This window comes from Bos indicus x Bos taurus, chromosome 11, assembly GCF_003369695.1.
Source record: "Bos indicus x Bos taurus breed Angus x Brahman F1 hybrid chromosome 11, Bos_hybrid_MaternalHap_v2.0, whole genome shotgun sequence".
NCBI lineage: Eukaryota > Metazoa > Chordata > Mammalia > Artiodactyla > Bovidae > Bos > Bos indicus x Bos taurus.
Genome location: NC_040086.1, coordinates 79,970,268 through 79,994,588, shown reverse-complemented (window position 1 = coordinate 79,994,588; position 24,321 = coordinate 79,970,268). Strand labels below are relative to the sequence as shown.

General features: G+C 46.5%; 1 protein-coding gene across 3 annotated transcripts in view; it reads left to right on the top strand.

Annotated features, from left to right (window-relative positions):
* Positions 1-919: 919 nt before the first annotated feature.
* KCNS3 (potassium voltage-gated channel modifier subfamily S member 3) overlaps positions 920-24,321 on the top strand; it is a 47,946-nt gene continuing 24,544 nt past the window's right edge. The window contains exon 1 of one of the 3 annotated variants that reach the window (XM_027556018.1): positions 920-1,096. The gene's annotated coding sequence lies outside the window, so the exon portion shown is untranslated. Of the gene's footprint in view, positions 1,097-1,710; positions 1,847-22,527; positions 23,040-24,321 lie in introns of those variants that run through there. The other 2 variants (XM_027556016.1, XM_027556017.1) reach the window with 2 other exon arrangements.

Sequence of the window (24,321 nt, the reverse complement as noted above, 5' to 3'; positions counted from 1 at the left end):
ATGCTAGACTTTTGGGATAAACTTGGTGATTTAAAAATGATTAAACTGCTAACTGCTGGAGAGACCTGGAAGCATTTTTCTCAGGTGCTGATACAAAGTAAATATATTTTTAGAATAATCTTAGCTTTGATGATAAGATGATGGATGGTGCATGAAAATTTACCTTTCCAGTCCACTTGCTAAGGCAGTGTAGATAAATGCTTTGAATCCTCTTCCACAAGAGATGGGGCAGCCTAGAGGGTTCAAAGAGTGATGGGATCAGGGTCAGAGAGCTCCCCCAAAAACATCTGTTCTCCAGTCATCTGCATGCCCATCTCGCCTTCCTTGAATCCAGCATCCTTTCCTTGCCAAATGAAAACGCTGGAGGCTGAGGGCAGACGACTTTCTCTTCTCCTCCGCCATTCCTGCTGGCCATCATCCTCTCCTCTAGCCAAACCGCCCTGTAAGGTTCAGGTTTGACCTCCTTCTAGAAGCCTACCAGACTTTGTAAGTACTGCTCCCTTATCTGACTCCCACTCTGGGCTTTGATCAAAAATGACGAGAAAAACCCCAAAGACACCATGGGGGTACTTCGGTGAGGTCAGAGAAAGTGTCATTCACTCTTTCTTCACACCCATTTGCCCTCACCCCTCCCGAGGGCTTGGCTCAGGGCCTGGAACTTAACTATGTGTGTGTGGTCTTGCTAGGCGCTCGTCTGGGACAAGTGATGGGAGAGAGGGTGCTGGGTTGCGGGTGGTTGGCAGACTGCGAGATATGGGGCGGGAATCCGAGGAACACTGGGCGCCTACAGCTCGGAGCAGCTGGCTCCGAAGAATTATTGCAAGTCTGCACAACTTAAAAATCTGCAGTTTGGGGGCGGGAGGGGGAGCGCGGGGGTGGGTCCCCGAGCGTCCCATTTCGCCTCCGGGCGGTTCGCTGAGCGTCCTAGCTCAGTGCGGAGGGGCAGGCGGGGCCTTCTGGACCACACGCCGCCCTCGCCGGGGTTCTGGGTTTGTTCCGAGGCATCTCCTTCCGAACCCCTCGTCCATCCTTCGAGAAGGGGGCTGACTCGTCTTCCTTCCGCTCAGTGCACACGTCCGCCAGCTCTTCTGACTTGGTAAGTGGAGAAACGGAGCGTGTAAAACAATCTTGAAGACACTGTGCACGAGTCTTAAGGCAGCGGGGCTGGTAGTAAATAGGCAGGACCTGGGGCTGCTTCCTTCGCACTTGTTTTAAAACAAGTTGGGGGCCGCAGTCTTTGGGAAGAAAATTCTGGCAAATTCGCAGAGCTTTGCTTGCGGGCGGAGAGGCGTTGTGGGGGCCGCCGGGGCCGCAGAGGAGGTCACCGGTCTCCAGTAGGGTCAAGGTGCACTCATCCCCGGAGGGCGCGCAGGTGGGAGGCGCGGGGCGCGCTCCTGCTGCTCCCGCCTGGACCCGGCGCGCCGCCCCGGGGGTGACTCTGCACTTGGGTCCGGGCGGGGGCGCGCGCCCCGCGGGGCCGCCTCTCGGTCCATCCAACAGTCCGCTCGTCGCGCGGCCTGAGTCCCGCAGCCGGCGATCGCCCGCGGTACCGCGCCGCGCCCTGGGCCCCGAGCGCCGACTGTGAGCCTGAAGCCAGGCGGCGAGCGGAGCTGCGACCAATGGGGTGGCGGCCGAGCGGGGGGCCCCGCCCCGCCCCGCCCCGCCGGCGGCTCCCGGGCGCCGGGCTCCTGCCGGACTGGACGGACAGACCGACCGACGCGGGCCACCGGGCTCTCCTCGCCGCCGGCGCGGCGGGCGCGGGGCCGCGCGGGGACGCCTGATCTCTGCAGCGCGGGCGAGTGGCCGCGCGGAGCGGAACCAGCCAAAGGCGCCCGGACGCCTGCAGGTACATGCTTGTGTCCCCTCCTCCCCGCGCGCTCCGGAGACTTCTCCGTGCGACCCTGCAACTTTCCCCATCATCTGCTGCCCAGCCCCGCGGTGGCCCAGGTCACGAGTGCACGACCCCCGCAAACCTACACCTGCCGGGCGCGCCTGTCTCCGGCGCGCTCCATCCTCTGGTCCCCAGAGCCCGTCGTCGCTGGAGCCCTAAAGATCCGCCTGTTGCGCGAGCCGCCGGCAGCCGAGACAGTGTCTGGGTCCCTTGGAAAGCCGCAGGGAGGGTGTCTAGAATCCATTCTTGGGCGCCGGGGGGGGGGGGGGGACGGATAGAGACGGGAGAATCGAGGAGCGGCTGAAAGGCGGCACTTGGCGGAGGGGCAGCCCTGGGGCGTTTCCTTAGCCTGGAAGCCGTTCCTTCTCTTCCTAGAGAAGAGGAGGAGGCGCTTTCCGGACGGCCGTAAGTGCTTCCCTGGCCGCCTGCTCCGCCTTCTTCCCTGTCACTCTTCCCTCCCCTTTGCCCCGCAGCAGTGCAGGGCGCCCCGCGACAGTTGCTGGGATGAGCGCACCCCGGGCGCAGGGTGCTGGCTTCGGTGCCGCGCTGCGCCCGGGGACCGCCGGCGCGCTCTGGCTAGGAGCCGCTTGGGGCTGGCAGGGCCCGGCCCGTGGCAGGTCGCCCGCCGAACGTGCGTCTGGATCAGTGGTCGTGATGGGAGTGGGTACTTCGGGGTCGCAAACTTCCATTTCCCGCGCTCGGCTGGTTGGCTGCCCGACTTCTCGAGGTGAATCGGCTGGCGAGCGAGCCAGACCTGCTGGCAGGGGCCGCGGCGAGCCGGGCTGGGCGCCTTTCGCATTGCAGGGATCATTTTGAACAACCTCTCCCCCCAACCCCCACGCACCCCCGCCCGCCCCCCCCCCCCCCCCCCCCCACCCCGCGCGCTTCTCCTGCTCTGCCTCTTGTGGTCTCTTTTGGGAAAGGAGCACCCTTTGCGCCATTGGTGTCTGAGCGTCTCGGCTAGGGACCCTGAGACGGTAGCCTAGCTCTGGGAACCCAGGACAGGGGTGGAGGGCAACAGAGAAGCACCTCTACACGCCTAGAAGTCCTGGTTTGAGGCTGGGGCGTGGAGGGGGTGTTTCTCATCGCCCTCTGACTTGATTTTTGTCTTTCATCTCACACGCCCCCAGAAAGAGAAAAACCAGGTGAGAAAAACCAGATCAGAAACCTTCCCATCCCTTTTCATGTATTTGCTTAAGGGATTTGCATAAGCATTCGCTTAGAACTGGGTAAGTTACCTCTTTTTGCTCCCCTTTCTGACTACTTGCAAATACCTGCCCAGGTAAACAGAATGCAAGCATTTTCCTGAGCACCTGCCCTCTTGCTAAAGGCAGATGCACTAATCCTTCTCTCTGCACATGTCTCAGGCTGAGAGAGGGTGGCATTGATTCTGTGGTTGAACTTGCTGTACTAGGTATGTCTCACTCTTTACCCGGGTGGTAAACTGCTTAAGGACATTGATTCACTCAGTATGTGTTTACAAGCAGACCACGGGGGTTGGGCCAGGCCTTGGTCATATGCAGTAAGGTGAAGTTTCTGCTCCCAGTTTTTTTTTTTTTTTTTCATTTCTCACCAGATTCCTTTCTTCTCCTGTTCTAATATTAAATTAGTCATTTCAAAACTAGGAATGATCAGTATTGGGGTAGGGAGAAGATGGTCATGAAGTACTCAGAAACTCGGAATCCAGAGCTTGCTGTGAATATTTTAAGGAGACTTGCAGAATCTGTTTTGCCTCTCTCTTGTGTCTGAGCCATCATTACCTGGAAAATCAGCCTGAACAAGAAAAGCCCTTAATGAATGCAGCAAAGCTAAGGTTTTCCTGGTCAAGTATGTGAGAGCAAATGGGGAGGTTGGAAGCAATCTTCGTTCTGTTCAGAAATATTAAAATATTAAAAAGCCAACGCTCTGACACTTGAGCTTGTCAGAAAAGCACCAGCTAAGTTTTTTCTTCTTCCTTATTACTTTAAAGAAAGAGAGGGAAGAGTGGGCACTTCAGCCACCTCTTCTGTGTTCAGTGAATTTTGCCTGTCACTGTCATCCTTCAGAGACTGCCTCCATGTTCTACCAGAGTTCTCCATCTGCCCTGTGTCTGGCGTTTGGGGCTGGGATGTGTGTCAGCTCCAAGAAAGCAGGCATCACAAGGGTTTTCCTCCTCCTCTTTTTTTTTGGCCATGCCTCGAGGCATGCGGGATCTTCATTCTCCAGTTCCGCAGATAAGGGATGGAACCCAGGCCCGCTGCAGTGGAAGTGTGGAGTCTTAACCACTGGACTGCCAGAGAAGTCCTCTTCTTTATCCTCCTGCAATGTGGGAGACCTGGGTTTGATCCCTGGGTTGGGAAGATCCCCTGGAAAAGGGGATCCACTCCAGTATTCTGGCCTGGAGAATTCCCTGGACTGTATAGTCCATGGGGTTGCAAAGAATCGGACATGACTGAGCGACATTCACTTTTTATCACAATATCTATCTATATAAACAATAGCATTATTGGCTGGATACCATACGCCAGCTACTCTGCTTGGCACTTTTCCAGGCATTATCTCATTTAATCCTCAAAACACTCCCATTGGGAAGTGAGGCTTCCTTTCTTGGTCATAGTGTCTCTGTGGGAGCCAGCAATACATGGAGCCCATGCAGGGCGCTCTGAGCTGATGGGAGACCGCAGGATGGGGCTGGACCCAAAGTCTCACTAGCAGGCAAGGACAGCTACCCAGGGGGGTTGGAGGCAGAGGGAAGGGTGGCGTGCTTACAGTCCCTGCTGATCAGGTGTCAAGAAGGTAGATCTGCCCAAGTACCACTTGTGTGAAAAACCTACTAAGACTGGGGACCTGGGTTCCAGCCTGATTTCTACCTGCTCATGGCTCCTAGACTTACTTTGCTTCTCATTTAGCTGTGAGGATCTTGCTGCTGGACATTGTTGTTACCCTGAACGAGGCACTATGTTGAAAGCTCTTGATGCATTAACTCATTTCATCCTGATGACAACCTTAGGAGATAGGCTGTTTTAACACCCCATTTTTAATGTTATTGGCTTAAAACTACAGAAAAAAATATTCTTCTACAGTTCTGGAGGCTAGCAGACCCAAATCAAGTTTGCCCACAGGCAAGGGGAATCTGTTCTTGTCCTAGTCCAGTTTTGGGTGGCCCCAGGCATCCCTTGGCTTATTGCTACATAACTCTGATCTCTGCCCCCATGAATCACCCTATTGTAGATGAGAAAAAAGAGAGTTGAGTATCATGTGCAAAGTCACATAATGAGGATGATGGGAAGCTAGAATTCTGTCCCTTGCAGTCTGGCTGTGGAGCTGGAGCCACTGCCCGACTCCTTTTTGTGTATCCCTGTAGCCCTGACCCTGTGCCCTGTGCTTAGTAGGACTCAGGCTGGGCTTGTTTGATGGTGACCTTGAGAGGTGGCTTGCTGTTACGAAGCAACTTTTTGGTTGCTTCTCCCCTTGAAACTCCCCATCTCCCCACCCCCATTCTCCCCATCTCCCCATGAAAAGAAACTTGAAAACTATGCTAGAAAAATATTCTTTTTTCTTTGGCCAATATTATCTTCTCTCCAGTAGAACTCTGCCCAGCTGGTTGGGAAAAAGGGAAACAGACCATAAAGGTCATGGGGTAGGTAAACATTATGGCTATTTCCAGAAAGGATGTTTATTATCAGTGAGAAATCCAGGAAAATCACAGGGCAGTGCACTTTCTGCCAAATCCATTAAAAAAGCTAGCCAGTAACCAACTCACAAAAAATTATTGTGTGATTACCTGATGCTGGAAAAGATTGAAGGCAAAAGGAGAAGCAAACAGCAGAGGGTGAGATGGTGAGATAGCATCACTGACTCAATGAACGTGAATTTGATCTAACTATCTCTGTGAGATAGTGGAGGACGGAGGAGCATGGCAAGCTACAGTCCACTGGTTCACAAAGAATCACTAAGTACATGACTTAGTGACTAAACAACAACCACCACCACCTTGTGTCCAGTACTACAGGCACTAAGGACAGGCAGAATCTAAGATACATTCTGCAAGCTTGAACTTACAGCGGACTTGGAGACTCAAGACTAGCACGCCTAAGACAGAACCGCACAAGATGCTAAATATGAGTCCTGATAAAAATCACACTGACTTTGTCATCTTTGTCTAGCCTATTGCAGTTTGCAGAAACCTCACAAGGTTATCTCATTTCAGTTCTCACAGTAATCGAGTACAATAAGTGACAGGCTGAGGGAAGGTTAGGAAGTCCAAGTTGCAGATGAAAAAAATAAGGCAAAGTGAGTGAGACTTGGATTTGGCCATTTCTAGGAAATGGCATCCCAGTCCAGTATTCTTGCCTGGGAAATCTCATGGACAGAGAAGCCTGGAAGGCTACAGCCCATGGGGCTGCAAAGAATTGGACATTCCTGAGCTAGCAACACACACAGGAGTCTTCTGACTCCAGGTCCATCATTTTCATGTCTGACAAGGAGAGCAGTGGATGGGGAGGGTCCTTGGAGGTGGTGGAGTTTGAATTTCATCCTGAAGCTGGATTTTGGCTGTTACTCTTGGCTAGCTAGAATGCTTAGTTGGGGCAGGGGAGAAGAAGAAAGTACCTTTTACTGTTTTATTTTTGCATTCAGTGACCTGGTAGGTGAAACTTGGAGAGAAATCACAATTGTGATGAACACAACAAAAATATTTGGAGTGTGCAGTCAAATGTAGAAGCTGATTTAGAAAAAGTCCATCCTTGTCTTGATCATTTTTTAAGATCAGCCTTTGCAACTTTGTAACATACATCTATGGGCTATAAAAGTTAACTCCTCTTGCTAAGCTCTAAGTAGTTCCTAGATTAGTTTGTAGTATTTTTTTGTTTGCAGACAAGGGGGTCTTGCTCTCTTTGGGATCCTGCAGAGCCTTGCATGATGTTTGTTATTTTTTTCAAAAGTTTTCCCAGCACATTTCTGCTTACATCCTTTTGTCTAGAATTGTGTAAGAGGCAGAGAAAGAAAGCAGCTTTTTATTTAAAAATTAAATATAATTACTAAGCTTTTTAATTGTTGTATAGTTGATTAACAATGTTGTGTTAGTTTCAGGTATACAGCAAAGTGATTCAGTTATACATATATATGTATCTATTCTTTTTTAAAAAATTCTTTTCCCGTTTAGGTTGTTACATAATATTGAGCAAAGTTCCTTCCTGCACCATGGTTTGTTTGGAGTAGATACCTTATAAAATTGTCTTTAATTGTGCTCGTGTTGGATGATAATGACCCAAGACCTCCTTTTAGCCAGTAACACTATAGATAAGCAATTCGCTCAAGTGTTCTTGCCTGGAGAATCTCATGGACAGAGCAGCCTGGCGGGCTACAGTCCATGGGATCCCAAAGAGTTGGAAACGACTGAAGTGACTTAGCATTATAGATAAGCAGTTAGTCCTGATAGCAGCTGGCTTCAGTGTGCTTGCTGAAGTCCCCAACAAATGAAGCATCCTGCTGATGTCCTGAGCAGATCACCTGAGCCAGCTGAGCACCCAGCAGATGCTCACCCACTTTGACTTAATGATTAGCTTCTGTGGTCGTGTATATATCCTCTTTACATATACAAATTGGCACAAGCATTTATTCAACAAGTATTTGAGTATCTACCCTGAGTTATGTTCTAGGCTGGGGCTGGTGAGGAGACAGATGTTAAACAAATGAATGCAAACACTTAAGTAGTGGCAAGAGTTCTAAAGAATTGCATCTGGGAGAGTAGCAGGGATGGGGGTGTGGGCGCTCGTTTAGGTGGGGGAGCTGGGAAGACCTTACTGAGGAAGAGACTTTTCTTTCTGAGAGGTGAAGAGGAGTTTATTACATTGAAAAGGCAGAGAGAGAGAGATTTCCAGGCTGCGGAGGGTGTGAAGATTCTAAGACAGGAATAAACCTGGACAGTTGGAGGAACTCTAGGAGAATTGGCCAAGGTGCTGGGAGGAGTTCAGAGAGGGAGGCAGGGGCCAGGTCACGCTGTGCACTTAGGGCCAAGTTCAGGATCTTAAGAGCTTATCACTAGGGCTCTGGGGAGGAGTTCATGGATTTGTGGCAGGGGAGTGTCAGGAGCCAGTTTATGTTTCTAGAAGATCAGCCGTGAAGGCTGTGAAAATGAGAGTAGAGACGAAGAGATTGGAGAGGTTCTGGCGTGGCCATTGGGAGGCTAGATAGAGGCATGTTGGAGAGGTGAGACCTCAAGCCAGCTGGGACTGAGTGAGAAAGAGTAAGGAGTGAGGAAGTGGAGATCCTACAGGTGTAGGCCAGTTATCTAAGGGAACAAACACAGGTGAGGGCAGGGGAGGCTTGGCGTCTATGTCTGTCTGTGTGGAAGGCGACTGTGGCCGAGGTTAGGGAGCTGAGGCCAGCTCCTCGGTAAACCAACACACACCCATCTCTGAATGGGGAGTCATACAATACTAACATTTCTAGAAGATTAGACATTCCTCTGGCTTTGTCTCCAGTCGCTGAGTAAGTTTGAATGTGTTACTTGTCCTTCCCTGCTTTTTCTCCCCACAACCTGGCAATTTTATGATTAAAAAAATAGATGATCTTTCTACAAATATTCTTCTTCCATAGAGTCATTTAGATGTGTTAATTTGGATCATTTTTATAAATTGAATTAGGAGAACTATGAGTGGGTATGTGGGAACATTTGTGGTGAGATTCTAAGCATTTGGTCTTTGATGATCACCAGCAAGCTGCTTTCAAACTGACTTAAATGGAAAGACATCCGTGATCAGCGTGCTGCCGGGGAGATGCAGAGCCTCTCCCAAGATGTATGGGGGCGAGGCCTGATGGGGAGCTCAGGCATGGCTAGAAGCCAGCTTTCTGCATCTTAGTGGAATCCTTCTTTACCGGGTCTTCCTCATCACATGGGACTGTTCCTCTGTACCCACGGGGATCCCGTAAAAAGATACAAGAGAGTGACATATGGTCTATCATCTGGGAACGCACGTGTAGCAGAATATGCTGGCCTGAAGATCAACAAGGAACATCACAGGGAGCCTGATGGAGTCTTGAAGAAATGATGGACTACCCAGTGACCAATCAATCGTTGAAGGGAAATGACAGCATAAACAGGACCATGGAATTGAAAATTACTCCAAAGATCAGTGAAGAGGCATCTGCCTCTTGAATGCTGCTTTCAGTAGTGCTGACTTATATCCTGACAAATCATTAGTGTGTTCAGATAAAAGAATGCCAGCAGACTAACATTTTGGGCTTGAACATGTTTGCATTTTTTTTTTTTTTTTGCTTTCATTCTTCTGTCATCTTGTTTGGCTTTCCTAAGTCCTGATTGGCCTGCCACGGTGAACCTAAAATCATGTACTTGGGCTTCCCTAGTGGCTCAGATGGTAAAGAATCTGCCTGCAATGCAGGAGACCCCAGTTCCATTCCTGGGTTGGGAAGATCCTCTGGAGAAAGGAGGGGCTACCCACTCCAGTATTCTCTCATGGACAGAGGAACCTGGTGGACTACAGTCCACGGGTTCGCAAAGAGTCGGACACAACTGAGTGGCTAACAGTTAACACTTACAGTTTACTTAAGGTAACAAATTTATTGGCTAAAGAGGTGGGAGAACTCCAGGGCTAAAGACTGTAGTTTGCATATTTGGATTGCGAAGAGATGCCTGGATTCTGGCAAGGGTATTTCAGCATTTTGGTCTTTGAGGTCAATAAATCATACCTTCTGGATAGTGTTTTTCTTGTGGGTTCTTAAGATCCCAGTTTTCTAAGTGTGGTACCTTCATGAGGGGGTGTCATGAGAATCCACCTGCCAATGCAGGAGATGCGGGGTCGATCCCTGGGTTGGGAAGATTCCCTGGAGAAGGAAATGGCAATCCATTCCAGTATTCTAGCCTGGAGAATTCCATGGACACAGGAGCCTGGTGGGCAACAGTTCACGGGGTCGCAGAGAGTAAGACACAACTGAGCGACTGAACAGCATCACCTCATGAGGACCCTGCCCACCCTCCTCCTCTTGGTGGTTAGCTCTTGCCTGGCTAAGATTTAGCCCCTTGGCTCTTTTAGGGTTGAACATTCTTGGTGAAGCTTGTCTCCTCATCCCTAAATGTGTAAATACAAAGTGTCATCATATAACAGTGTTTATCTATCTTTCTATCTTTGAGGAAGTATAAAAGGTATCAGTATCCTCATACCTTCTCATCACCTCCTGAAATCACACATCCTATGGTGTAGGCGCTCCGGATATGCAAAAATAGGAATCTCATGAAAGTTCATATGGTGCCTGAGAGCTTTACCTTTAAGCTGTTTCCCCAAGCTTCTGGATCTAATTAGAAATCAAATGTCAGCATGGTGCCTCTTTTTGGTGATGAGCCCTGAATTCCCTTCTTCCAGCTCCTCCAGACTTAAAATGTGGAAGCTGCAGCACACTTTGCCTTCTCATCTCATGTCTTTTATTCGGGGCTTTGAAGTAGAGAGTATCCAATAGGATGTACAGTCATGTAAGGGGACCCTCACAGCTCCTGAGTTAGCTTTTAGTTGCTTTTTTACCAGTTGCTTCTCTAAGAGCACACCAGCAAACCCTTCATTTGTAAGTTAGTATCAGCAACTTGGAAATAATCCCCACTTAAATGCTATTTCTGTTGCAGGGCAGGGCTGTGTTCCCTCCCTGTTATTTGACCTGAGGTCAAACTATGGTGGAGGTAAGGAAGATAATGGCGACCTCCTTCAAAAGTTCCCACGCACACACTGCTGCACTCAGGGCCCCCGACCCTGCACCAGGCCACCACCCACCCATGCCTCTGCCTGAGACTCCTGGACACTCACGGGGAAGTCTGGGCCAGTCTCTCATGGGGTCACTGCTCCTTTCTCTGGGTCCTGGTGTCCCAAAGGTTCTATTTGTACCCTCCAAGAGTCTGTTTCCCCAGTCCTGTGTAAGTTCTGGTGGCTCTATGGTGGGTTAATGGCAACCTCCTCCAAGAGGGCTTATGCCATACCCAGGTCTACTGCACCCAAAGCCCCTATCCCCACAGCAGTCCACTGCTGACCTGTACCTCTTCAGGAGACACCCAAACAAACAAACAAACAAAATAACAGCTCTGTCTCAGTCTCTGTGGAAGCTGGAATCAAGATTGCCAGGAGAAATATCAATAGCCTCACATATGCAGATAACACTACCCTTATGGCAAGAAAGTGAAGAAGAACTAAAGAGTGTCTTGTGCTCAGTCGCTTCAGTCATGTCTGACTCTTGTGATCCCATGGACTGTAGCCCACTAGGCTCCTCTGTCCATGGGATTCTCCAGGCAAGAATACTGGAGTGTGTTGCCATGCCCAGCTCCAGGGGATCTTCCTGACTCAGGGATCGAACCCAGATCTCTTAAGGCTCCTGCATTGCAGGCAGATTTTTTACTGCTGAGCCACCTGGGAAGCCCGTAGAGCCTCTTGATGAAAGTGAAAGAGGAGGAGAGTGAAAAAGTTAGCTTAAAACTCAACATTCAAAAAACAAAGATTATGGCATCTGGTCCCATCACTTCATGGCACATAGATGGGGAAACAGTGGAAACAGTGACAAACTTAATTTTTTTTTTTTTTTTTTGGTCTCCAAAATTTCTGCAGATGGTGACTGCAGCCATGAAATTAAAAGATGCTTGCTCCTTGGAAGAAAAGCTATGACCAACCTAGACAGCTTATTAAAAAGCAGAGACATTACTTTGTCAACAAAGGTCCGTCTAGTCAAAGCTATTGTTTTTCCAGTAGTCACGTATGGATGTGAGAGTTGGACTATAAAGAAAGCTGAGTGCTGAAGAATTGATGCTTTTGAACTGTGGTGTTGGAGAAGACTCTTGAGAGTCCCTTGAACTGCAAAGAAATCCAACCAGTCCATCCTAAAGGAAATCAGTCCTGAATATTCATTGGAAGGACTGATGCTGAAGCTGAAGGAAGTTCCAGTACTTTGGCCGCCTGATGCAAAGAACTGATCATTTGAAAAGACCCTGGTGCTGGAAAAGATTGAAGGTGGGAGGAGAAGGGGACGACAGAGGATGAGATGGTTGGATGGCATCACCAACTCAATGGACATGAGTTTAGTAAACTCCGGGAGTTGGTGATGGACAGGGAGGCCTGGAGTGCTGCAGTCCATGGGGTCGCAAAGAGTTGGACACGACTGAGTGACTGAACTGAACTGAACTGAAATGCTATTAGATGTTGGGGTAAAGTTTCAGAATGCCCCATGAAGGCAGAGTTAAATTATAAGGAGTGGAACTGGAGGTGGTTTTGAGCAGTGGACATCTGGGACTGTGTGGTGTAGATAGGAGGGGATGGAGTTGTCTCTCCTGCATACAGGGTCCTGCCCCACACACCCATCTACACAGAAACACACCCTACACACCCTAGAGGAGGAAGGGTCCCATTAGTGTGGGCTGATTAGCTGATTGGACGAAGTAGACAGATCCACAAGAGTACCGTATCGGGTAGAGAGTTCCAGTTTTAAGCATGAAAAGAGTTCTAGAGTTTCAGATGGTGTTTGCATGTTGTTATGAATGCTTTTAATACCATTGAGCTGTATACTTCAGAATGGTTGAGAGGGTAAATTTTAGGTCATGTATATTTTACTACAGTAAAAAAATCAGAAAAAAAAAAAAAAAGAAATTGAGATTGCATTGCTGTGAAATTGCATTTTCAAATGTTTTGGTCTCAGGACCTGTATATGCTTAAAAGGTTTTGTTTTAAGCTTTTGTTAATGTGAAAGTCACTTAGTCATGTCAAACTCTTTGCAACCCCATGGACTATATAGTCAGGCTAGACTATATTCTTCAGGATAGAATACTGGGGAGGGTAGCTGTTCCCTTCTCCAGGGCAGCTTCCCAACCCAGGGATCAAATCCAGGTCTCCCTCATTGCAGGCAGATTCTTTTCAAGCTGAGCCACCAGGGAAGCCCAAGAATACTGGAGTGGGTAGCCTATCCCTTTTCCAGGGGATTTTCCCAACCCGGGAGTTGAACCGGGGTCTCTTGCATTGCAGGTGGGTTCTTTACGAACTGAGTTACCAGGTAATGTTTATATTAGAAATGAAAATAGATACATTTCAAATTAATCATTAATTCATTTAAACTAATGATAATCTCATACCATGTTAACACAAATGGCATATTTTTATGAAAAATAACTATCTTTTTTTAAACAAAATAATTATAAGTGACATTGTTTTACACTTTTACAAATTTATTTGTCTAGGTTAATAGAACACAATGGAATGCTTAGATTTGCTTCTCTACTAAGTCTGTTATGTTCTGAAACTATATCCTATGGAAAAGTCCATAGGACACTGGTGAGAGAATGAGAAGGAAACAGGAAAATAACATCTTAGTTTATTATGAAAATAGTTTTCACCTCATGAACCCTTTAAAGAACCTTAGGAACCCCAGAGGTCCCTGATGACACTTTGAGAACTACTTGGCTGGCTTGCGTGCATGCTCAATCATGTCTGACTCTTTGCAACCGCATGGACTGTATAGCCTGTCAGGCTCCTCTGTCCATGGGATTTCCCAGGCAAGAAGAATGGAGCGTGTTGCCATTTCCTCCTCCAAAGATCTTCCTGACCTAGGGATTGAACTCACATCTCCTGCATTGGCAGGTGGATTCTTTACCACTGAGCCATTGGGAGTCACTTGAGAACTACTGCTATAGAATAAATCCACAACCAAATTAACTTTTGGTTATGTTATGTTTTTATCTCTTTTCATGTCATACTGTCTGATTTTGGACCTTCACAATTCCCTGTATTGTTTATCTATGATTCCAAGTGAAAAAACTAGGTGGCTCCTGAGAAAGAGAAGTATCATATCATTCGTTGTTTTCAGGTGTGCATTCCTATTTACTGTGGGGTGAGGACTTCTGCTTAGAAGGTCAGGAAGAAAGTCTGCACTGGTCCAGAGATGGTGCCAAAAGCCATCTCTGGGGCTCTGCCCATGTCACTGCTGTGCTTGCCAGAGGGCTTGGGGTCTCTCATTTTCTTCCTTCCTGTTCTACCCCACCTTGTTCTTCCTTGTATGGAGAACTCTGAAACTCAGAGAGAAGTGAGGATGTAGACTGGAGAAAGGAGAGATGTGCAAATTAATTTTAATAAGTCAAATTGAAAACTCTTTTTTAACTCACTTTTTAATAAGTAACAATAACAATTGATGAAAGCAACCACAGGATTGGAGGCAATATTTGTTCTAGCCATATCTGACAAAAGAAATTCTAGGGCTTTTAGGAATTTTTAATTTCTATGCTAGTCTACAGTTTGAGTTTGCGAGAGGTATCTATGATCATAGGGCTTCCCTGGTGACTCAGATAGTAAAGAATGTGCTTGAAATGCAGTAGACCCAGTTTCAATCCCTGGGTTGGGAAGATCCCTTGGAGAAGGGAATGGCAACTCACTCCAGGATTCTTGCCTGGAGAATTCCAAACTGGGGCTTCCCGGGTGGTGCTAGTGGTAAAGAACTCACGTGCCAATGCAGGAGATGTAAGATGCAGATTTGATCAGTGCATCGGGACAATCCCCTGGAGTAGGAATGGCAACCCACTATAGTATTCTTGCCTGGCGAATCCCATGGACAGATGAGTCTGGCAGGCTATAGTCCATAGGGTCACACAGAGTTGGACATTACTGAAGCGATTTAGCATGCACACATATGATCAAAGGGAAGAGTTTATAATCAAATAAGGGGATCTCTATGTTATTTATTGGCATTTTTGTTATTTGAGTGTTAAGTATTTGCTCAAAGGTTGGCAGATTTTTTCTGTGAAGCGCAAGATAGTAGTATTTTAGAATTTGAGGACCATGCATTTTTGGTTATATCTACAAATGGTCCTGACATGATATTTTGACTTACTGTTTTTCAACTTTATGATGGTGTGAAAGCGATACACACTCAACAGAAACTATACTTTGAATTTTGAATTTTGTCTTTTTTCTGGGCTTGGGATATCCCATTAGATTCTTTCTCATGATGTTGGGCAATGGGAGCCAGCTGCAGCTCCCACTCAGTCATGTGATTCTGACTCGCATCCCCTGGGGATCTCATTATTTTATAATTTCTTTATATTGATAAAGTTTGGAGTGAGTCATAGTGGATAGTTCTGGGCAAAACATTAAAAAAAAAAGTCCTCCCAGCTTGGTTTCCAGGAGCTGGATGTGGATATTTGTGAAGCATAAAAACATTTTTTCTCCCTTCCAAATAATGGATTAGATGTTATATAAACCATCATATTTAAAATGTTAAGTGAAACTTCTTTTTTCACTCCATGAAATAAATAGTCTCTGTGACAGCTTACTACAGCAACAGACATTTGGCTGTCTCAGAGTTTTGTTGTAAATATGTTGAGGATTTATGATTTAGCAAAATCTGTGACTTCTAGCAGCAATAGATGCTTTTCTACAATCCTTTGGAAAGACCTTGATGTATCAGGGGCACAGACTAGGTAGAAATGATAGCTTGGTCAAACATTCTCATCCCACATCCTGGAGCCTCCAGGGAAGACTGTATGGTGTGAAGGCACCCTCTGAGCAGGCTTCTCACTCTTGAGCAGATGAATCCTTGCTTTTTTTACCGTTAGGTGGAACATTCATTTAGTCAGGATCCCACCAGACATGTCCCACTTGCCTGCTGATATCCCTGTGTGTCGGTGATATTGCTGAGAAGTACAGATCTGTAAGCACCGAGTATCATGCCTGTGTAGCTAGAGATGTGTGCGTGGATGTGTGGGCACATCAACATGTGTGCAGTGCCTCAAAAGAGAGTGTCTTGGAAGAGATGACACTGGAGCTCGTTCCTTGAAGACCAAACAGGAATTAACTGAAAAAGGAGGGAATCAAGGGGACCACTTCAGTGAGATTTGGGAAAGAGAGTGTACCCTATGGCTGGGGATGGGAAGGAATATTTCGTAGCCCAGGAAGAGGGGTTGGAAGTAGGTGGGTGGAGACAGTGGTCAGAGATACAGGTGGGGATGTTCTGGCTTTGACATCTGTGGAAAGAAGTTTGAACTCTGTCCTGAACAAGTAGGTTTATGGAAAGTGTAGACACATTGTGACATGTATTTTAGGAAAGTCTCTGGCTGCTTGTGGAGAGGGAAGGGGTGTTCGTGAGAGGTAGGGGTGAGATGATGTCACTGACTTGACTATTTGGGGCATTAGAGACCTCAGTCACCCACAGCGGTAATTTGACCTGATCCTTGAGACCTGAAATTCCTTAGACTTCTATAGTATTCATGTTGTTGTTTTTAGTCGCTCAGTCCTGTCCCACTCTTTGTGACCCCATGGACTGTGGCCCACCAGGCTCCTCTGTCTATGGGATTTCCCAGGCAAGAATACTGGAGTGGGTTGTCATTTCCTCCTCCAGGGGATCTTCCTGCCCCAGGGATTGAACCCGAGTCTCTTGCATTGGCAGGTGGCTTCTTTACCACTGAGACACCAGGGAAGCCCATACATTATTCATACTCATATTTATATTTATAGTTCTAAGGTCGAGAGTGGAGAACTCTGTGGGAAAGTTGAATGGACTTTTCAGCCACACATCAGTTTCCTCTTCCTGCAACCCTCTCATTTCCTTTGGGTAATTATTCCTCCCTGTCTGGTTGTTGTCTTGGTGGGATGGTGGTTGTTAAGGATGCCCCTGAGATTCCTTCTGCCCCGGTCCAGCCATGGGACAGACAGACGGTTCGCCCAGCCTGTCAGGCGTCTGTCAGTGGAGGGACGGCCGGATGGAGGAGCCTCCTGGCGTGTTCCTTGCTCTCCCTGGCCAGACCGCTTCTTCTGTCGGTTGTTTCTGTCTCCATGTCCTTCAGAAGTGCCCCGGCTCTTGTCTGTGGCCACGTGTGGATCTTCAGGCTTCTCTTTGGCTCACAGAGCTTCAAAGAGCCTTCTGTTTGACACAGATTGGATTTGTCAGTGAGCCAGCCCAGTTGCTGTTGTTTGTATCCAAAGAGCCCTTGGTGTTATGAGAAGTGTCCAGAGGCCTCACTTCATACCTGAGCATGAAGACTAACCTCACAGCATTTCCTACTGGTTTTGAAAGGGGAACAGGGCAAATGCAAGAAGGGTGTTGGCTGGAAGTGAGTGAGGGCTGTACTAAAAGAGACACAGGAGACTAAAGCTCTGCCAGTGAATTTTGCTGGCCTCTCATTGTTGCTGTGGGTGAACCTGATGCAGGTGTGTCTACCTGGGGGGCTGGGGTGGGGGTCAAAGTAGCATCAAAGAGATGGGTCAGTCTCTGTGTACTTATTCCAAGTCTTACTCAGCTGACACTCAGGGCTCTGGCAATGGTTAATGATAAAATAGAATAAGTATTTATATAGTGCTGTTCTTAGGTGGTGCAGTGGTAAAGAATACACCTGTCAATGCAGGAGATGAGGGTTCGATCCCTGGGTGGGGAAGATCCCCTGGAGGAGGAAATGGCAGCCCACTCCAGTATTCTGGCCTGAAAAATCCCATGGACAGAGGTGCCTGGTGGGCTGCAGCCCATGGGGTCACGAAAGAGTCAGACATGACTGAGCATGCATGGCCTTGGTCTTAGTTAAGTTTTGGGCAGATTCAGACTCAAGCAGTGTGGATCCAGAGTTTATCCTGAAGGCCAAGGGAGCCATCAGAGCATGTTAAGGTTGTGCATTTTATTTATTTATCTTTTTTCCTTTAAAAAAAATTAAATTGGAGGATAATTGCTTCACAATCTTGTGTTGGTTTCTGCTATATGACAACGTGAATCAGCCTTAAGTGTACATGTGTCCCCTCCCTCTTGAACCCACTCCCTCCCATATCCCACCCCCTCTAGGTTGTCACAGAGCACCAGTTTGAGTTCCCTGTGTTATACAAGGCTGTGCCTTTTAGAAGGTAGCTTTAGCTTGGATGGAAGAATGAATTTGAGAGTAGAGAATGTGGACAGGCCTGGGTGGGGAGGACAGTCAGAAGTCTATTGAGTAAATCATGGAAAACACTGTGTGTCTGAATTGAAGCAGAGGCAGGAGAGAGGGGAAGGAAAGGGACTTGAGACATGTTTGGGAACAGAGGATGAAGGGAAAGTGTACACGTGTTTTATTTCAAGGTCCCATTGGGACATTCGAATGGATACATCCAGTAGGCAGTTCTGTGAATCCACAAGGTAGGAGGGGCTCTGGGCTGGAGATTCACACCTGGGCTCTTGAGTCGAGTGAAATTTTCAGGGAGAAGAACAGCGAGATGAGAAACCCACGGGATGGGGGAAATGACACAAATTTGAGGTCCATGGGCTGTATCCAGGCTACAGATCTGTTGATTTGGCTTACAGTATTAAAACATTAACCACGAAATTGATGACATTGGAAAAGTTGGGAAAGTTCCTGTAAAAATAAGATTAATGGATATCCTTGACCGTCTGGGGTCATCTGGCCACCTGATGCTCACAGATGAGGGGCAGTGATCCTTTTCTGGCAGGACTGGTGCTCTCCAGGTTGTCACAGTGGCCAGGTGACCTCCTCTCTCATCTTACCTAGTCCCTGTGGGTATTTTATTTTGTGAACTCAGATTTAAGCTTCGGGAAGAAGAAGCAGAGTCTCATAGGAAACCAAGAATAAGTAGCCAGAGAAGTGGCATTGGTGAACTGCAAGGGCTGGGAGGTGGGCAGAGACAAGTGCCTCAAACAAGTCACTCAGAGATGTGACGTGAACCTCGGCTTTGGCTGTCTGGAGGTGCCTTTAGCAAAACATTGAGTGCAGCATTAGGGCAAGTATTGTAGGAGAAGAAGGAAGGATGAGTGTAAAAACTGTTTTCGAAAAGCTGTGTTGCAAGGAGGAATTTGGAAGATTTTTTGTATTTTATTTATTTATTTATTTGACTGTTCCTGGTCTTAGTTACAACACAGGAGATCTAGTTCCCTGACCAGTGATTGAATCTGGGCTCCCTGCTTTGGGAGTGTGGAGTCTTACCCACTGGACCACCAGGGAAGTCCCTATTTTGTGTTATTTTTTAATATGTGTGATTTGAGCATGTCTGTATAAGGATGTATGTGATATAAAATAGTACTTCCTTTATTTGTCCTTGACTTACCTTTTATAACTACAAGAAGTCCAGTCTTCTATTGCCTGGTTGGCAGATTATCCTACAAGAAGAAAGTTGTTCTTATTAAAACCACATGCTCCTGGGGTGTAGCATGGAGTGAGGTGCTTTATATGTCTATGAAGATAGTGCTGTGAGCTTCAGATTTTATCAATATTAAAGGCAGCTTTGCTGTTTTAATAGGTAAGCAGCAAAGCCTTCAAACGGGTAATTCTGCATTTTAAAAGCAGCAGTACCCATGTAGTGATTTCTTATGTGTTTTTACTCATTCCATTGTAAGCTGTCCATTTCCTTTTTTAAATCATTTGCCAGGTGAAATCTGTGTGATGATCATATCAACCAGCATCACTTCTTCTACATTCTGAGTTAGTGTGCTTTTATTGGTTGTATGCCATATGTCAATTTTTCTATTTACTTTTTTGTATTTGTTATGCTATAACTTGATTCATAACTTGTGTGTGTTAGAACTTATCTATTTTGTCTTTGATGTAAAACTATTAAGGAAAAAAATGTATCTCCCATCTGCACTGGCTGATAAGTAAGCTTCTTTTCATCTGTGGTGACCACAGTTTCAAAAGCATATTTTGTGTGATTTTTCATTCCTCCCAGTGGGCAATAGAGACTTTCAAATTCGACATGGTGTGGAAGCAGCCAGTAGCCAAGAAATGTGATAAATGTCAACCAACTAATTGATTCATCAATCAATTCAGTATGCAATTTTTGAGAATCTCATACGTGTCATGTGAGGTTCAAGGTGCTGGGGATACAGTGAAGCATAAGATAAAAATTTCTGCCTTTAATGGGCTAATATCCAAGTAGGATATGAGCTTAAACAAACTATAATATAGTTTAAACAAACTGTAAATAAGATAAAGAAACAAAGCATATGTCTCTATGTATTTTACAGATTAACAAATGCTAAGGAGAAAAAATAGAGTAAGGAAGGGGGCTAGGAGTTTCATCGAGGGATATTTTAGATAGGGCAAACAAGGAAAGTGTCATTCTGAAGCTGTTATCTGAGTAAAGACCTGAAGGATGTGAGGAAGAAGGATGTGGGGTTCAATCAACTCGACGCAGAGCATTCGAGGCACAAAGATCAACCATGCAAAGGCCCTGAGGCAGGAATGTGCCTCACTTGGCAGGATTAAGGACTGTTACAGAGACTAGTCCCTGCATTGGGAAGATCCCTTGGAGAAGGAGATGTCAACCCACTTCAGTATCCTTGCCTGGGAAATTCCACTCACAGAGGAGCCTGGTGGGCTATAGTCCATGGGTCGGAGTTGGATACAGCTGAGCAACTGAGCACACAAACAAAGAGACCAGTGTGCCAGATGGCAGTGAAAGAGAGTGAGAGGAGTAGGAGATGAAATCAGATGAGTCAGGCCAGGGAAGGGAAACTTTACTCTGAGTAAGATGGAAGTTACTACCAGAGTAACATGAAGTGATTTACAATTTTACATTCTTAACTTTTTTTTGTGCCATGGAATCCTTTGGCAGTCCTGGGACGTCTATGGACCACTTTTTAAAATAGTATTTTTAAATGCCAAAAAAAAAAAAAAAAAAAGCCACAGAATATAAAAGAATCCAACTGTATGGAAATACAGTTACCAGAATAACCAATTTATAACTTAGCAATGTATGTTCTTCTCTTTAATTCATTGAAGACGATCTAGCCATTTTGGATCACTGCAGTTCCTGGTTCTACCCAGTGGTAGCTTCTAATTTTTCAGATATTCTATAACAGTGATAATGCCAAAGGGTTTTTTGTTTTGTTTTAATTTCTCTGACCACAGCTTTGACTAGACGGACCTTTCTTGGCAAAGTAATGTCTCTGCTTTTTAATAAGCTGTCTAGGTTGGTCTTTGGAGAAGGCAACGGCAACCCACTCCAGTACTGTTGCCTGGAAAATCCCATGGATGGAGGAGCCTGGTAGGCTGCAGTCCATGAAGTCGCCAAGAGTTGGACACGACTGAGCAACTTTACTTTTACTTTTCACTTTCATGCATTGGAGAAGGAAATGGCAACCCACTCCAGTGTTCCTGCCTGGAGAATCCCAGGGATGGGGGAGCCTGGTGGGCTGCCGTCTATGGGGTCGCACAGAGTCGGACACAACTGAAGTGACTTAACAGCAGCAGCAGCAGGTTGGTCTTAATTTTATTTCCAAGGAGCAAGCGTCTTTTAATTTCATGGCTACAGTCACCATCTGCAGTGATTTTGGAGCCCCCCCCAAAATAAAGTCTGTCACTGTTTCTACTGTTTCCCCGTCTATAGATGGCATGATCTTCATTTTCTGAATGTTGAGCTTTAAGCCAACTTTTTCACTCTTCTCTTTCACTTTCATCAAGAGGCTCTTTAGTTCTTCACTTTCTGCCATAAGGGTGGTGTCATCTGCATATCTGCAGTTATTGATATTTCTCCTGGCAATCTTGATTCCAGCTTGTGCTTCATCCAGCCCAGCATTTCTCATGATGCACTCTGCATATAAGTTAAATAAGCAGGGTGACAATATACAGCCTTGACGTACTCCTTTCCCGATTTGGAACCAGTCTGTTGTTCCATGTCTGGTTCTAACTGTTGCTTCTTGACCTGCACACAGATTTCTTAGGAGGCAGGTAAGGTGGTCTGGTATTCCTATCTCTTTAACGATTTTCCACAGCTTGTTGTGATCCACACAGTCAAAGACTTTGGCGTAGTCAAAGCTACGGTTTTTCCAGTAGTCACGTATGGATGTGAGAGTTGGACTATAAAGAAAGCTGAGCACTGAAAAATTGATGCTTTTGAAGTGTGGTGTTGGAGAAGACTCTTGAGAGTAACTTGGACTGCAAGGAGATCCTACCAGTCCATCCTAAAGGAAATCAGTCCTTAATATTCATTGGAAGGACTGATGCTAAAGCTGAAATTCCAATACTTTGGCCACCTGATTAGAAGAATTGACTCATTTGAAAAGACTCTGATGCTGGGAAAGATTGAAGGTGGGAGCAGAAGGGGATGACAGAGGATGGGATGGTTGGATGGCATCAGCAGCTCAATGAACATGAGTTTGAGCAAGCTCCAGGAGTTGGTGATGGACAGGGAAGCCTGGCGTGCTGCAGTCCATAGAATCACAAAGAGTTGGACATGACTAAGCGACTGAACTGAAAGCTGAATTTCTCTGACTGTTCCTTGTGGCTAAATGGTTCAGGACACCTGGGGTGTGGTCTCATGTTTCAGCAGATTCTCTGTATGGCCACATGCAATCCATTTTGCTTCCATAGGGACATCTCTCTCCTGGGTAACTCCCAGCTCACCAAGGTGTGGACACTATAAATTCTTCATATTCTGAGAAGAAAGAATCTATTTAAATATGTCCAGGGACTTCCTCAGAGAAGGTGATGGCAGCCCACTCTAGTGTTCTTGCCTGGAGAACCCCAGGGACGAGGGAGCCTGTTGGGCTGCCGTCCATAGGGTCGCACAGAGTCGGACACAACTGAAGAGACTTAGCAGCAGCAGCAGCAGCAGCAGGGACTTCCCTGGCAGTCCAGTGGTTAGGACTCTGAGCTTCCACTATTGGGGAATCCCTAGTTGGGGAACTAAGATCCCACAAGTCACAAGGCATAGCCAAAAAAAAAGTAAAATCAATAAGTCTAGGTCATATGGCTACATCTTGGGCAAGTCCAGCCATTTTCTGCTCTCTACCTGCTATAGGCGTTTTAGGCCCCACATATTACACGAGTTCTTTCCTCTACTTGGAGAGCAGCCTTACTCTCAACTGTTCTTCTTTACTTGTTCGTATCTGACCCAACTCTTAGGGCTCAGCTCTGATATACCTGGTCAGGCAGTGTCCCTGCTTCCCCATCCCAGGGGACCCTTTACCTCCTCTGAACTGCAGCACCTTCTCAGTATCTCCTCTTGTGTTGATATTCTGCCTTGGGTTGCAGTTGTTTATTTACCTATTTACTTTCCTCCAACATTTTCTAAGCTCCTTAAGCACAGAGGGCAAGAGCCGTGTTGTGTTTTGTCTTCCATTATTTCCAGGACAGGCCTGTCTTAAAGCAGATGGAATGAAAAGCAGAAGCTTACAGTCCTACGCGTGATGGCAGAGCACATCGGCGGAGGGCTCTGTCTCACCCAGACCTGTAAGTTGACTTAATGTCTGCTCTTCTGCCTCTCCTCCCTTCCCAAATACTGACCAAGGCTGCTTATGACCTTTTATTTTCCCAAGTAGAAATAACTGTTTTCTTCAGTGTTTTTGTAATACTTTAAAGAAATTCACAGAATGCTGAGAGGTACAGAATAGAAGGCAAAAATCACCCCAAATTCCATCATTCAGAGAGAATGTGTTTAGCATTTTGGGGCATATTTGTATAGTTTTTTTTTTTTCCATTTCATAAAGGCAGACATAGTTTATAAAGATCAGATCATGACACTATTGTATTATAATTATTTTCTTCTCTTACTTACCATTTTGTGACTTACTTTTCTGGAATCTCTGGACAATGGAGTCCAGTGGATGAACAGGGCTTTAGAGCATCATTATTTAAACTGTCAAACCATCACTTAGGAGCTACTGACTCTGGAGAGTTAGTTAACTTCTCTCTTTGCCAGTTGCTCCCTCTGTAAAATGAACCCAGTGGAAATACTACTAGTCCAAGTGTTGTGAGGATTAAATGGATTCAGGTGTGAACACTTAGAGAGGAGCCTGACTTGGTATGCAGAGCTGTTATGATCATGTCAGCATTTCTAATGGCCACAGAGTATTCTTTGGCATGGCCCGCTCCTAATCTTATTTCACCATTCCCCTATCGATGGACTTTTAGGTTGCCTTTATACTCTTATGAATAATTAATGATGCAGTGACATCGTTGTATCTACACCCTTGGACATGTGTCTGATTTATTTCCTCAGGATACATTCCAAAAGGTGAAACTGTGGGATTTTATGATATACATTACTAGTGTCCTCCAGATTTCCTTTAATCAGTTGACACTGCTACTATCATTGCATGATAGATTCCCCACCCCGTCCCGTACCCACAGAACTGTTTTCTTGCAGTTGATCATTTTATCACTGTGTTAGTGTAGATGTTGGATGCATCAGTCATGTCATTGCAAACGTGGGGACAGATAAGACTGAACTCAAAGTCTAAAGTCCCCAGGTGGGATGATTTTCCTGTTTCCTGGCTGCAGGCTGAGCCCCTGCTTGTCAGCCGTGAAGCTGGGGGACTCCTGCCGAGTGGAGGGAGGCAGGGCATTCCTCCCTGGGGCCAGTGGAATGGTGGCAGTCGAGGAGGAGGACCACGCTAGGGGCAGTGGCAGTGTGGTTTTGCTTTTCCTTACGAGGTGCACGGCCTTCCACAGGACCCTCCTTACCTTCCTGTTTGTGGGTTGTGTTTGAAGATGACTCAGCAGCGGCTTGCTG